At 35.8% G+C, this 16170-nt stretch overlaps 1 long non-coding RNA gene across 1 annotated transcript in view; it reads right to left on the bottom strand.

The window, feature by feature from the left end:
- Positions 1 to 7917: 7917 nt before the first annotated feature.
- The window catches only part of LOC116448337, a 95548-nt gene continuing 87295 nt past the window's right edge, over positions 7918 to 16170 (bottom strand). The window contains exons 6-7 of the long non-coding RNA XR_004241894.1: positions 13245 to 13319; positions 7918 to 12145 (exon numbers count right to left, since the gene is read on the bottom strand). This is a non-coding gene — a long non-coding RNA (uncharacterized LOC116448337). The remainder of the gene's footprint in view (positions 12146 to 13244; positions 13320 to 16170) is intronic.

The raw sequence follows: 16170 nt of genomic DNA, 5'->3' as shown, positions 1-16170 counted from the left end.
AAAGAATACAAGAAAAAGTATATTACCATATGAATGGTACAATTATCTACACTCAAAAAAAGTCAAATATGATTCACTATCTACAAGACCTGAAAATAGATCAGTATCTATCATGGCAATAATAATTACAATTTGTATTTCAATATGTCACATTTTTCCCTGTCAGGCCCAGACCAAAGTCAATGCAAACCATTGCTGAATCACCGGATAGTTAAATATAATAAGCATATTTAATTTGGTTTTATATCCTGGAATTTGATTCTACTGCCATACGGATTTTGCTTTCTTCATAAATGATAGATAATAAAATGTAGACCTAGCCTTATTTTATTAAGAGAATTAGTTTGCCAAACTCTTTATTACTAATTTTAAGTATAGTTAACATGAAATTAGTGCAGATTTGAGGAAAGAGATCAGGTGTTTGGGTTATAAGAAGGAATAGCACCGTGATTTATGTTTAATGCACAATTTTAGGAGTTAATTTCTTGTCCAAAGCCCAAAATTAGTATTACATTAAATTCTTTCAATGCCTTAAGGACAAAAGCAACATACAAGCATCCACCACGTTGGTGTCAAATCTGTAAATAATATGAGACAATAGGCATGTAAAATTACCAATAACCCATAATTTAACAGCCATAGCTGATGAAGAGCTAAACAGATTGATTATCTTAGGCAAGATCCATATCTATTTTGTGAACACTGCAACAAAGCATGTGCATGTGTGAAACTGATACGGTGCAGCACTTGCCAAAAATACTTCCCAGAACTCTGATTCTGTATTAAGGTTGCACGTCATACCTAAAATTAAAGTACATTTTGCCCACTAAAGGCTACACGGGAAGGAAGTGTGAGAAATCAGCTGTGTAGTCCCTTCCACTTATTTTGAAGCAATTTTTCCTTTGTAATGTGCTTTAAACCGCAGCACTGACATTTTTACCTTTGAATTGGCCAGAAGGTGCTCAGACAAAGCCAAAATTTCTCGGTTGTGTCCATTTGGGATCAATGGGAAGAAGCAGGCTCTTCATATTTCCTCAGCAAGGCACCTTCACAGAAGCCCCAACCAGGACAGGCGTGGGAGTGGGAACATCTGACCATGGGCCTCTCCTCACTTGCTCCAGAAGGATGGAAGGAGTGATTTGTGCTTCACCAGAGATACCTGACAGTGTTGAAGGCTTTGTAAGGCTTATCTACATACAAAGCATTTCCAGAAACAGACCAACCCCATTAAAGACCCCATTCAGCTACACAGTCCTTTTTCTCTTCTCTCCTGTAGGCCAAATCCTGACCTTATTTATCATAGGTAAATGTCCAATCTGGAAAATGTGAGTTGGCTAAAAATGTGTGTAAATGCTTTCCTATTCCTGAGGGAAAGAGCTCTCTTCAGGATATTGCCAAGGAAACTGAAGCCATTTTCATGCAAAAGGCAGACTGCTTGGAAAGGCAGAAACCAGCACAACGAAAAAGCCCTTTGTGTTGTATTTTCCACTTGTGTAGTACCAACAGGATAAGTACTTACAACATCCAAGTGTAGGAGAACAACACCTAAAAATGGTTCAATTTAAAACTAGGTGAAAAGTAATATTATTTTCAAAAATACATATATTGTTTTATCTAGCAGAGAGACACCACTGTTTGACTGCTTGAAATAAGGGAAGGCTGTCACTTTCGACACAAATATTCAATATAAGAAGGTTTAAAATTAGATCCTATTTAATATAAGCAAGGAAGATATTTCCAATGCAGTCTGCTATCAAAACTTGTCTGTCTGTAGCTCTTTGAGAGTGCAGATTATGCATTAGCTTCTCAATATTAGAATGTGAGTTGAGCAAAACAGTGAGACGATCCTTGTGCCTTAACCCCAGGTTTGCAAAGGTTACAGACACATTCACTGTAGGTATAACATATTTCCTTGCTCTTAACAAGAATTCCTGGGAGCACCATTTTAGGTTATCAGTCTATTTGTATTATTTATGTGTTAGAAAAGTAATAGATTTGGTACCTATTTGTAACTCCACTGCTGGGGTTTTCTTTATCTGGTTCTGTTTGGTTGGTTGGTTTGGATTTTTTTGATTCTTTGGGGTTTTTTTTAACCTTGTAAGCACCATTATTACATGCAAAAAATATTACTTTGGTCCAGCAGTTTCATTTAACAACATTGAAAAACGTGCCACAATTACAGAATTTATTGAAGAAAAACACAGATTTCCTCTACTATGTCTTATTCAGTCACTATCACAGGCATTAATACAAAATTAAATGGAAATAAGCATGCAGCACAAAAAAATAATTTCTCCTGATTTTCCATACTCATCATTAATACTGAAGAGACTGACCCATAGTAAAGGAACTCCAGAAACATCTCTGAGGCTCTTTAGGTATATAAATGTTTCACTGTGTTGTTTTGCTAGATTCAAAGATGCTCTCAGGGCTTTATCCTGGTCCCAGTTGAGCTGATGTAAGGATTCTCACTGACCAGTCATGATATCAGGGTTAATACCAGTAGAATTCGTACAATATCACAGAGCAATCGTTTGTACTGGTTATAATGTCAAAAATGGTAAAGAATCTCTGTTCCACTCGATTTACTGGCAAAAATACAAGAGTGCTTTTCCTTGGAAAGAGAAAAAACCAGGAATTTAATGTGGCTTCAAACTATGATAGGAGCTCTTGAGTTGCAATTTTTTTCATTATTGGACATTGAATGTACTTTCCAATTAATTCCCAAAGAACACATTTGAAACAGGAACAGACTGTGTAGTCAGTGCTTTACTCTCTGCAGGCCTGGAACTCTAAGGTAGGCTGTTACTGCTTCCTGCTGAGTTGTTGCAGAAACATTTCCTTTAAATTCAAGCTCTATGTTAATTTGTCATAGAAAATAACAGGATTATTAGAAGCTATTAACAGATTATTTTGACTTTTAACTAGGATAAATCTCATAATGACATGAAACAAAATCAACATTTCCTGAAATGCTGTTTTTTACCCTAACAAGTCCAATCTTGCACTGGAACTGAGAAAGAAATTTTTTTGTGTGTTTGCTTGGGTTTTTGCCTTTTTTTGTTTGTTTGTTTTTTACTTTTCTTTTATTGTAATAAAGCAGTAGCTATCAGATCAAAAAGACAAAATGTTACCAAAATTCAGTGCCCTGTGTATTCTTTGGAAACAGAGAACCATGAGAGTGAAGTTTGTAGAGCTTGGTACTTCTCAGTAGCCACATTAGTCCTGTTTCCCTAGAGTTACTTTTATAATGGACTTCTTATTGCCTGCAAATTATTTATTTTCCCCTCTTTTTATAAAAATATCAGTATTCATCATCAGTCACCTGCACCCAGGCAAGTAGATGGCCCTCAGTGCTCATGTGACCACTGCAGCCACAAGGCCAGAAGTAAATGCTAATACTTTAGGGACTTTTAGGTGGTTCTTTTTCTACTATTTTCACCTATGTCTTTGCGAAAAATAAGTGATGGTCACCTGAAAACGGGCATGCCTGTTCTGTGTGGGCACTACACACAGGAGATTTGCCCCTTGATAACTGATTCTTGTTTGCATTTTAAATCAGACATTGCAGACTACAAAGAAAAGACACTTTAAAGAAAAATTAAGACAGGACACATTATAAATTCTGTCTCCAGACTTGATTTAAATCAATGCTCTAACCTTTTTAATAACCTTCTGACTCATCAATATTGCCCAATGGGGCAAATTCTTTTCTCATCTCTGATTTTCTGTTGAACATAAAAAACATGTTTTAACTTATTTGAGGTTCTTACTTGCAAATTACATATCACTATTCCACATGCAACACGTTTCTTCTGGAATCCTTTTGCTGGATTCTTCTTTTGTGTTCCTTTAATCAAAGTGCATCAACATTGATGATTCAGGTCAGACCAATACTGTGTTTCTGAGATGATTTTTTTTCTTCTCTCTTTTTTTGTTTGGTTTTAGGGGTTTTTTTTGGTTTAATAAGTCAACATTATTTAAAATCCTTGGGTTTAGCCTTACAGCTTTCCCCAGCTGGATTAAGGTTAGAATGGACTTCATGGATTTTTATGTGTTACAGGGCATGAAAGTGAAATTTTGGATAAAGTCCAATATGCAAATCAAGGTAAATAATTCATCTAAGCAAATATCTCAGTTCTAGAATGCTTTCCTTGAAAAACTCTTTAACCTCAATCTACATTTTTACCTTTCTCTGTTGGACAATTTTTCCAAAGATAGAGCCTTATTTTACCAGCCCTCAGCTAACAGATGGCAAACAGCAATGCCATTGAGACTGAGGCAGTAACAGGCTGTAAAACTCTCCATCAGCATGGAGCTTGTCTCCTGACTGGCTCTATGCACAGCATTCTCCACAGTTTGCACTGCTCTATGGCCAATCCAAGTGCAGAGGCCCATGGCAGAGATGAAGAACCTTGGATTATGCCCTCTCCAACGCCAGCCTGATTTTTCATTCCAGCTATAATTCACACTGATGACTCCTGCATTGCTGCTGGGTTTTCCTGCATCCTAATCAGGTCAAACCCTTATCAAGCAAAATCTCCTGCATTTGCATATGATAGAGCCATGCCACTGCTGGTAATCAGCAAGGTGCATGTGCAGCTTCTTAATACAGATTCAAGTTTATGGCATCATTCCTTCAAGGTGAAAAATCTACTTTTGATTCTGCTCCTCATTCATTGCTCTTTAGGTCTCATTTTGATGAAGATCAAAATTTCATTATCTTTTTGAGGCTGAGAGTTAAGATATTTACCAATTCATGATTATTAGAAGAATGTGTATGAAAATATGCTGACATAAATGTGTTTCACCCTACAAATATTTCTGAAACTCTATCCTCAGTTAAATGGTTCCTAATCATGACTCCATTTAAATTATACCTCTTTACACATCTACAGCTGTAGCTAGACCTGATACTGGTCCACACATATGCAATTATCAATGACAATTAAGAGAAAACAAAATCCTCTAAGTTACAGTTTGAAGCCTACTATTAATTCTTAAAAACATTTTCAGAAGCTTACATCAGAAAAAATTGTTAGCTGTGTAGATTAATATCCTAGAAAAAAGAAGAAAAATAATGTGGAATAATGAGGGCACTGCAGGAAGAGGTAGAGAATTCTCATTACTTGTGAAGAATCTTTTACTTTTCAATCTCAACTTTGAAGATACTGACTTTCAGCAAAGGGACAGAAATTAGCATATAATCAGTGGTTTTGTACATAAACCCACAATCATTTAACCTGCTTAGTATTCTTGTCAAGGGAGAGTGACCTTCAAAGTAAATGTAAACAAATTACTCTTACTTGGGTAGTACTTGAAGACCCAGAGCCTTTGTTACACAACTCCATACAGAGGTATGGATCTCATCAACTGAGCTCCAAGCAGAGCTCTGAGACAGGAAGCTGTTAGAAGAGAGTTGAGAAAATAGGAAGGAATATTTGGCATTTTGCTGGTTTAAACCAGAGATTAGGAAGTTAAAATAAATTTTGTCCCAGGGTACACTCAGAAGGCCTGGGACAGGCTTTGACAGCAGAAGAGAAAATCCAGCAGTTTGCCATATGGCAAAAATACACCGCCCTTTTTTTTCTTTTTAAGGAAAAAAAAAAAAACTAGATACCTTAATATAATAGGGGACAGAGATGCTGGTGAAATAGATCTTTATGGTGTGATTTTTAACTTCTCAGTTAAAATGGAATGTAGGGCAAGAAAGAATAATATTTCAGGGTCTTAATGCAGGAAGTGAAGAACAGAAATACTTGTGAACACCTTCTCCTCTTCCGAGCAACTGCTTTTTTTAGATTTTCAGCCATAATAGCATAGAAATTTTGCTTTTGTTTTGGCTCCAGGAAGGTTTTTCACTTTCTAGTTAAAATGCATATTTATCAAGTTAATGTCGTTACTTTATCTAACAATAGCTGCAGGATCTACCTGCAATTTAGCATCTTTAAGAGTAGCTGGAAGAGTTTTACTGTTGTCAAATCTCTGATTGAGGCTACAAGATTAGAAAATCCCATTTAAAAGATTTTTCACACAAATGTGTAGTATTTTTAGAGACATGCTCATTTTTAGAGATATGCTCTTTTCCAACATTGCACTGTCTTGAATTAGTTTGAGCTACAGTGGAAATAAAATATTCTTTGGTCAGATTGTGGGCTTAGCAGAAAGTGCTGAGTCTGCTTTCACCAAGAAATTCTATTCATAAATAACATTATTTTTCACAGATAACAGCAAGCGGAATGTAGTGCCAATAGAGGAAGCCTGAATGTGACTTGCTGAAGCATTCAAGCAGTGTGAAGGAGTGATATAATAATTTCAAAAAACTTTCTGCTCTCTGGATAAAATGTTCACAGTTTGGACAAAAAAAAAGCATATTCTGAAACTGGATTGTGTAATAAAGGCATTCTAGGAACAAAATAGAAGGATCTCAAGTTTAGCATTACCTCTATAGTTACAATGGCTAATGACCATGCAATCGGTGACAGCCAACCACTACAAGCTGTGAAGAATTACCAGTACAGTTTATCCATTTTGAATCCAGAGAAGAGAAGCCAAAGAAATCACATATTTTTCCTCTAATGGAAGCAAGGAGCCATGAAAAAGCAATTCAGTGCTAAATGTCTTAGTTAATCGCTTATTATGTGGTTCCTTTCACAGAAACACTGGAGTAAAACTAATTATAGCGAAATTCAAAGCATTAAATTTTGGTAAATGTTTTTCAAAGATTATTGAAACTATAATTATTTGTTGGTATCAGAATAGCCTTTACAAACTCCCAAGTTCCATTAAACCAAGCGTATTCACAGAGCATATTCCCTCTGCACAGAAACTTGTAACCTAGAAAATGAAACAAAACAGGAGAGACACAATAGTTGTGGTTTGGTTACATGGAAATGGGAACAAAAGGAGGGAAATTGGGACATGGGAAATTACCTGCTCATGGTTAGAGGAGGAGTCAATTGCAAATCCAGCAAATAAATCCAAGTTCTTCATTGCCATTACTGAAGACCCTTCCTTCCTGCTCAAATCTCTTGTCATCAACATTTGTTTAAATAAGTTTGATGGAAAAAGGAATTGTCAGCTATCACAGCAGGTTGTCCTTTGATATTTCTATACTTTGTTATTACTGTCTAATAAATCTGGTTTATTGCAAATTCTTAATTTGGAAGACTTTTCATATATATTTATTTTTGATAAAACAATCTGAATAAAAAACATCAAACTGTGGGTAAATCACTAATATCTTTACAAAACCTTTTTTTCTATCTCTTTTTTCCTCAAAATTTTCTCTTGAAATCATAACTTACGCTACTATAAATCTTTGCAAGTGAAATACTGGAATACTGGAAACTTTTTTCCAGAACAGCCTATTTTGTTTCTTTCTTTTTTTCCCCTCTTCTCAGAAAGGAATAACATCTTTGCTCAAATTCTAAGGTAATATTATGTTTTAGAAAGTCAAGTCATCAGTAGATCTCTGCACAGGTATTTCATCCATCTTCTCCCTATAATTACAACATTGCCTCTTAAAGATGTTTCCATTGTGTTTGGGAGCTTTTACTGTAAATACTTTTGATGGGTAATGCCAGATCTTTTACATTTTAAATCAATATTTGTTAAATCTGAATAAAGTTAATTCTACTCACAGCAATATCTTCTTGCTTATTTGTTCCAATGATAAAATCCAACAGATCATAGATAGTTTTTAAATATGACTGAGAAAACATCTCCCTTTTTATTGCTTACTCAATTACCTGTGAAACTGTCAACTGAATTAGAGCATATTCTTAGACAATTTTTCAGGTTTACCCAGGTATATAAACACAACTAATTTTTACAGCATAAATAAAACCAGGAAGGGATTGCATTTCTACACTTCCTTTTTAGTGAATTATTCTGGTAATACAAACTGAATTTTTCTTTTACAATCTTAAATATGAATAAACAAACAAATAAAAATCAAACCTCTGCCCCTTCCCTGAGCCTAGAGACATCTTTTTCCACCTTTAATACTCAGTTTCTCTCTGCTAGTTCTCATAGCATCTGAGAATGAGTTGCTGCCCCCAGCTCTTTCTCTTCTGGGGGAAGAAAAGTTACTTAAGGTATAGAAAGAGTCAATCATTTTTCTGTAAATACTACTCTAAGCTGCTTCCACTGCTCTAAAAGGACTCAAGAAAATGATACCAGAGTATCAAACATCCTGTAATATTCCACTTCAGGGACTCATCAACCCCCTACAAAATGTGTGTGACAGATCTTTGAAGAACCTCCACTGACTGTCAGGGTCCTTTATTTGTATAAAACAGCTAACCCACCTTTAGCAGTCATAGAGCAATTAAGTACATAGACCTTCAATTCCTTCTCTCTGAAGAACAGATAAAACCATAAAAGTGACTGCAAAGTTTGTGCTTTCTGGAATAGAGGAATAGTAAAGTAAAGATAGAAAGCAGGTTAGATAGTGCAACTAGAAAGGGGAGGGAAGCAACTCAATCTCATCAAAAGCACATCTTTATATGTCTAAAAATATACAATACAACACCCAAACCAATCCAGAACCACATGCCTTAATTCAGCCCACCCTGTATATCCCAGCACAGAGACATCTGGCCTAGCTTGAATATGGGAAACAGTAAGCTCTACATACATGAAATTAACCTGTTTAATTTTTCGTTTCAACAAGGTGTTTTATTTCCAACTGTCAGTTTTGTGACCTGTAAAGTATAGGATCTCCAAGAGTATTGTAAAACCTGAATACATTGACACTCATTTTCTGAATTGCAGCATTTTAGGCCAGAGAGAATAGGAGAAAGGACAAGAGGACCCTTCCCAAGTTATTCAGAAGAGAAGCCTGATAAGTCTTGCCCAAATGCTTAACCAGCATTAAAGTTTTTGTTACAACAGATATCAAAATGTCCACACAACCCCTGCTGCACAGCACAATGCCAATGCTTTTTGCACCTTACAGCTACCAGGGAAGACAGTGATATCTCTAGAAAATTGTTCACTTATTCCAGGAACAAAACCTCAAAAAGCTGGCAAATAATTGGCTCAATATATAAAAAATACATTAAAAAATCTACACTAAGCTGAGAGTTAAAAAAAAAAAAAAACAAACAAAAACCCCCGTAATTTTAGAGTGTACTCACTCCAGCAAGTTAATCTGAATTCTATTGCATGTCCTTAGTATCAAGAAAGCAGAATTTTATCAGTCATGCTGCGATCAGATTAACTTAGCCAATGTTGCTGAATTTACAGGAATATGAGAAAATGAGTAAGTTAGACATGGAAGGTAGCATTCCTACCTTCAGTGTACTTAACAGGGAGTAAAGAGATGCCAATAACACCATAAATGCAGGAAAATTAATATTTGAATATTAATGTAACATTGTATGTGTGTTTTATAAAGTATTTAGCTTACCATAGGATGATTCAATGCAATGAGCTATTTCCTATCTCAAACACAGAATGTACAGTCAGTGATCAAATTCACCAATGAAAAATTAATTTTACTACATGGTCAATAACATATTAGGCAATTAGGTAATGAAATAATTACAGTATACTTAAACACCATGCTGAAATATGCTTATGAAAGATTGCAGAAATTAATACTGAAATTTCCAACAGCACACATATGCAGAATTCTGCATATTTAACTAGTATTCCTTTATTTCAGAAGTGCCAATAAATTAGAGGAAATTTTATTTCACATTAATTTCTATGATGAAGCAGTACATACAAAGCCCATCAATTACAGTGATAGAAATAATTAGGCCTTCAGTTCCTATGAATTAACAGTGCCTCATGTTCTCAGGGATAAGTGGCATGCATGATTATCTCTGATTGTATCCATCCACTTAATTTTTAATGAATGTCATAGGATGTATGCAGATTTTAATTGACAATAAAAACAGGTAGATTTATTAGTTGTTTTCAACTTTATTATTTAAACTTGTGCTATGTTAATGATCCTTATGCTCAGTAATGGAGATTTCTCAGTGTAAAATTGAATGCTCTCAGTGTTACATATTTGGACAGGGTGAGAGCTGTGACAGTTAATAAATAGTTAAACTGCTAAATATGGAACAAACCAGCTGCATTGTGACTCTGCATTCCAGTAAATGAGAATCTATAACAAAGTCATAAAATGTCCTGTTGTGGACCATGCAAGTGCTAATAGACTCCTGTGAAAGTTGCAATAGGTGTTCAAATGGCTCCTTCTCCTTTTTTATTTTTCCACATAATACAAATATATCATTTGTATACTTTTATACAAAAGCTTTTTGCCTTGAGTATTATGGAGCACCTGAGTGTAAGAAGTGGAGAGCTTATAAAACTTAGTATATGTTGTACCTCTTATATATTAAATATTACAGGTAGCTAATAATTTATTCTCTTTTTTTTCCCCACAGTTATGAGGCTGGGTATAAAAAGACAGGATTGGATCCGTTTTGTCCCCATGGGCAGACTACTCCACTAATTTTTTTTTCTCAGTGCTAAACAATCTTATTTTATAGAATCATAAGCCAAGGAAGACATATTTTCACAGAGAGAGACCAGACAATTTAAAATATCAATATTAATGTTGACCTTGATATACATGAAAACTCTGCTATACATTTCATTATATGTTTATTTATATTCATTTATATCTTAGAAAAAAGTCACACAAAGTATTAGTTTCCAAAATTCTTGTTTTCCTCTTTTTTTTTTTTTAACTAAACAAAGCATATTCACCCTCTACACAAGCACAGACATACACACTATTATAACCTAGAAATTGCTGTAAAATCATTTAATCAATATGGTGAATTAGTGCAGTCCCTTTTCACAAGAACTGCTGAATGAATGAGAACTGTGGTCTCATTGAAAATGTGCCAACAATTCAGCTGTGATTGCTATTGGAGAAATGCATTAGAGTAATATCATTAGTCGTAACATATGCTTAGGGCTTTTTTATTTATTTAAACACATTTAATTAAAGGATATTAAAGAAAGGACAGATGAGTAAGGGTCTACTTCCAGGGAAAATAATGAGGAAGGTATTAACATAATTTTGTTTTTATTTCTGCACTTGTATACATCAACTGACATTCCTTTAATAGTTTCATGCTCTCTTTCATGTTTGCTTTGCCATCTTTCATTTGCAAGCCTTTTGGCACCTAAAACACCTCGGGCAATAAACAACTTTCTAACATTTGTCATCGAAAAAACACATTGCATTCAAAGGCTGAAGGATCAGAGGCCAGGAGCACATGAAAGTCACACTTCATTTACCATCCATTACCCCAGCCTCACCCCTGCCCTCCCTCCTCCCTCCCCTCCTCCCTACCTCTGGTAGGCAGAGGTTCCACTGAGTGTTTATGCACCCCTTCAGGGAAGAGCTCTTGGACTCTTTTGCTATGTCATTCTGCAAATTGATGTTTGAATCAACTCATTCTTTAAAAATTCATGAATTTAATTAATGTCACATCCTGTTCCCTGTTTCACTGGACTTAGAACATTCACTTGGTGTTACTGGTCACAGCTCTTTCCTGCTGATAGAAGCAATCAAAAACAAACTGGGGGGGTGTCCTATTTTATTTTTTTCTCTTATTTCACATCAAAGAAATAAGTGAAAAAAATCAAATTTAATATACCACCAGATGTATATTTTAGAATTATTTGTAACTGAATATGGTCTTTCAAGAGAAGTAGCCAATTGGTTGTCTTAAGGTATAATGCAGCTCTCATCAATAAGTATTTTCTACTTAAATTTGATCAAGTTCCAGAGAAATGAAATTTCACAAAATTCTCTTTTCTTTTTTTCACTGATTACCCAAGTATCTTTCTGAGACATAACTCATCAGGAAATTAAAAAAAAAATCATCTTATTTTCTCCTCTTCTCTTTGATTACCATTTTTTCTTGTCTTATTCTCATGGGATTTTTACCTTTATTTTAGGAGGTGCCTACCAACCTCTGCACACAGCTGAGCAAGGAGCAAGATGTTATTGGGTGATCCAGAAGTAGAGAGATTCCAGAGCAGTTCTCTTGTCTTGAAACACTTCCACAGCTGCACACCCAAAGATTACGTGCAGCTCATGAGCCGGACAGCTGAGCCTCTCCAGTGCTGATGGGCACGGAGCTGTTGAGCTCCTGCTTCCAGCCTGCAGGGATACAGGAAGGTCATTGGGACTCAGTAGCACAGCATTCACAATTTCTTCATAATAAAGTAAAACATATCTAAAGTCAAATTTTAAAGCAGTCTATGCTGGCAAAAGTAGGGTCAATGTTATCAAAAGAAGTTTTCACTCGACAGTGACAACTCAATAGAAATATTGTAGGTTAAGGAAGAATGGAAATACAGTCCTTACATAAAACACATGTTATTTAAGTAAATAGAAAATACGAGGCAGGAACCCAATGGGAGATATATTGGAATTTAATAATAGATTACAAAAAAGCTTTAGAATTTCCCAGAAAAGGTTTTAGAGAGAAGATATAAACAAACCTCATCAAATTAATCTCCTCATTGTTCCTAATCTCATGTGCTGCCATAAGATTACCAATGCTTGTTCTCATATCAGATATTAAATTTCACCCCTACACAATGGCTTGTTGGAGAAAGGGGTGGTTTAGTGGAAGACTAAACTAAAACAGAACAAATTAAATGAAATTTTTTGGTACTCTCTAGTTGAGATTTTCTCTCCTAGCCCATTATTAAGTAGCCACAGGAGCGTCTCTGAAGAAGGAATCAATGCACAGGATATCACAGCTGGAAGACATAAGCGACACTAAATAATAATTTATCTTAGGAACGTGAAGGGTAGTTCTACATTTAATGTGGAACATGTCCAGGAAACGGGTGATAGTTTCATACATTTACTGTGAAGGTTTTTGATTACAAACATGATGAAAGATGGGCAGCAGCAGCATCTTTATGGTCTTTGTTGTTCACTTTTCCGTTTATTTGAACAAACAGGGGTAGGGAAGACCAGATCTGAAGTCCCGTGATGATCTGGGAGATTTTACAAATAGCATAAAATGATAAGTGATACACGCTCGCATGCAAAGTGATATTCTCATAGTCCCTGGAAAAGCCTGCTTTAAACGAGGTTTTTAGTTCTCCATTTCTGGAAACTTAATGGTTGTATCACTCTCTCTACTGTAACTCCTTCATATCTTCTTTTGTTTTAATTCTACACATTTTTTATGTTTTGAAGGATACAGTATTTCACTCTCCATTTTTGCAGAGCTGCAAAGTACCTGTCTTTGTGCCTGCTGGTCCGGTGGGTTCCGGGAGAATGAATCCCACTGCTCGGCAGCAGAGAGAGGTGCAAACTGTACGGAAGAATGATTACCAGAAACCAAAGGAAAATGTAAAGAACAAAACCAGGTAAGGATAAGGACTGTAGAGTTATATTTTTTAAAATCCATTCAACCATCTGGTTTGGATTAAGCATAAATCTTCAGCCTAATCGGATAGGTTGAAGGCAGCACATTAAATATCTCTGCCATGTGACTGGGCTATTCAACAGGTCAGAAGAGAAATTCAATGCAACTAAATAAGCAGGTTTCAGATGAAGTCTTGCTCTGTCAGCCAGGAGTCAACAGCAGACACAGTGCTAACAGACAGGCAGGACTGTCTACAACAAAACCCAAGTCTAATATATGCACCATTTGTGCTTGCATTCTGTACTTTGCAGCATTTGGTTCATTGTAACAACTGTTGTTAAATAATATGAAACACCCCAATATACATTTACGAAAGTACTTTGTGGTTTTCAGAGTCACTTAAATACCTTAAATAGGTACTTCTGGAAAGTCTCACTTTTCAAAGATTCTCAGATTAAACATACAAAATTTCAGGTGGTAATATCTAAATAGAATCATTCTGCTCACTTCAGCTCCTTGATTCTTAAATGAATTTCAGTTCAAGAATCCTTAATGTATCATTAAGTCAGATTCCTGTTTACCAACACATCATGTTTTTTACAGATTCCAGGACATATTGGTTGTTCAATCACCAGCTTTTTACTCTGCTAAAGCTTGTTGAGTTCTACTTTACACTTTTTAAACACGAGCTTCTAGTTTGTAATTTGCAGAGCTTCAGTTTCAAAGACTGTCAATTAACCACAAATCTTTGGAAAGTAAAGACTTGAGAAATCTCCTAGCAGGACCAAAGAGTCCTCAACTTTCTTCCAATGTAATGGTCTGACATTTACCAAAAATAGGAAGCAGTGTATGATTCTCATACTGTATAATGTCCAAAAATTAGAAGATGAAAGTGCATTCAACAATGAACTATTAAGATTGCTTGATCATAAACTGAACAGTGGGGTATCAGCACTGTGAATTTTTTTTTCCCCAGTTACAGACACAAACAATCTGACCCTATATGCAGTATTTCCTTACACCATTTGACTGAAAACATATAACTTCATAAAACAACCTTTTGAAGTATCACAGTATTTGATAAAGGAATTGGATCAGAAATAGAGGAAATTTAGAATTCTCATCATAGGCACTACTAATGATTTGTTCTAATGAAATCCCTTAGGTAAAATGAAAAAAATTAACAACTGCAAAATACTGGGGTACAGACAAACAGAAGAGAAAGCTGGTGAGGCACTTTGAAAATTCCTCCTCAGTCTGCCTGGCCTCAGGGCTATTGCAACCATATGATTGTAGCCACCAAACCTATTGTGCTTCTATTTCAAACCCGAGCCTGAAAGTCCTGGGCAAAGAAAATACTCCTCTGGAGTAATAAATAGTACTTTTATCGTTAGGGGAATTTTTAACTGTCAATGTGAAAATCATTGAGAAATAGAGGAAATTAAGAATGACTATATTTAGGCATTGAATGGAAGATTTTAAAAATAACTGCCTAAGCAGGGTGAAATACCCAGGCACATGTTTCAAGTACATCATGTACAAGAAAGGATCAGAGAATGAGGGAGAAAGAGGGAGGCAAGGATACTTGAAAGCATCTTGCTACAGATCCTGAAATTAACCTGACTTTAAGTTTGTGCCCGAAAGCTATCAACCGAAGAGCAAACAGCAATTCAGCCAACTGGATTGAAGGGGTTTACTGACTGCCCCTCTCTGTGCTGCAGAAAACGGAGGGGTTTAATCGCAGGAGTACAACAGACAGCTAGATTGAGGTGGTTATCTGAGCTAACAGTGATTAGATGCCTGCAGAAAACCACAGAGACAAGATTAGAGCAGAGATCCTCAGAGGCATTTTCAGTCCACTGACCAGAATAGACATTCACAGACTCCATCACCTACTCTGAAGAGATGGTTGACTATTTTCATTGCTGCACTGCTTTTTCTGAGTGCAGAAGAGTGGACTGGCACAGACTATGGCTCAGCAAAAGCAGTTGGACTTTTGCCCTTTGGTATGGGATTCCTCTCCTCTTTATAACCAACAGGGTGTGATGGCAGCCTTTCCTTAAGCATAACTTTATTAAAATTAATACAGAGGAAAAGAGCATTTCAGAGGAATCAGAAACTGGACCATACCATGAGAAGGAAGTAAGACAAAACTAAAGATCTGTATGGGAAAATAGAGTTAGCCTCCTAAAAAGGAAAGAGCAACATCAAATAGTATTGGTTGAGGGTCTAGCTCTAGTTGTGGAGTTGGTTTTTTTCCTTCTTTCTTGCAAGGAGCTACTAAGAAACAAAATTACTGAATATAGTCCAAGGAAAAATTGTATAAGTGTTGTTTCCCTTTTCCCTCAACTCCACACTGATATAGTTTCCAGAGCTGAAAGTGTACCAGCAGCAAAATGATTCTTTAGTGATTTAACTTCAGATAAAAGCTAATATTTTGTCATGAAGTAAATGCTGCCTAGGAGTCAAAAAACTGTAGAATTGGTTGGGTTGAAGTTTGTAGATGCCAGAAAATCCATCTGCAAAGCAATCATTTCATCTGGGAAGCAATAATGTAATTTACTTTTACACCTTGCTATGTCCCAAAGTGTGCTGTAACCACTTAGACAGGAAAGTTGAATGTTGTTATGGACAACTTATTGAAAAGTTCTACTCAATGTGCAACCAAAATTCAAAAAGTAGGGTACCAGGCAAAAAAAAAGAGCATATTTTTCTAGGTTGCAACTAGGTAGCTAAGAACAGTAAGACCCAATGAAGTAGAAAGATATCAACAGTGGAAACAAAAACATGGGATTCC

Source organism: Corvus moneduloides, chromosome 9 (assembly GCF_009650955.1).
Source record: "Corvus moneduloides isolate bCorMon1 chromosome 9, bCorMon1.pri, whole genome shotgun sequence".
Classification (NCBI taxonomy): domain Eukaryota; kingdom Metazoa; phylum Chordata; class Aves; order Passeriformes; family Corvidae; genus Corvus; species Corvus moneduloides.
The sequence above is the reverse complement of the archived record's forward strand: the minus strand, read 5'-3'. Positions and strand labels throughout refer to the sequence as shown.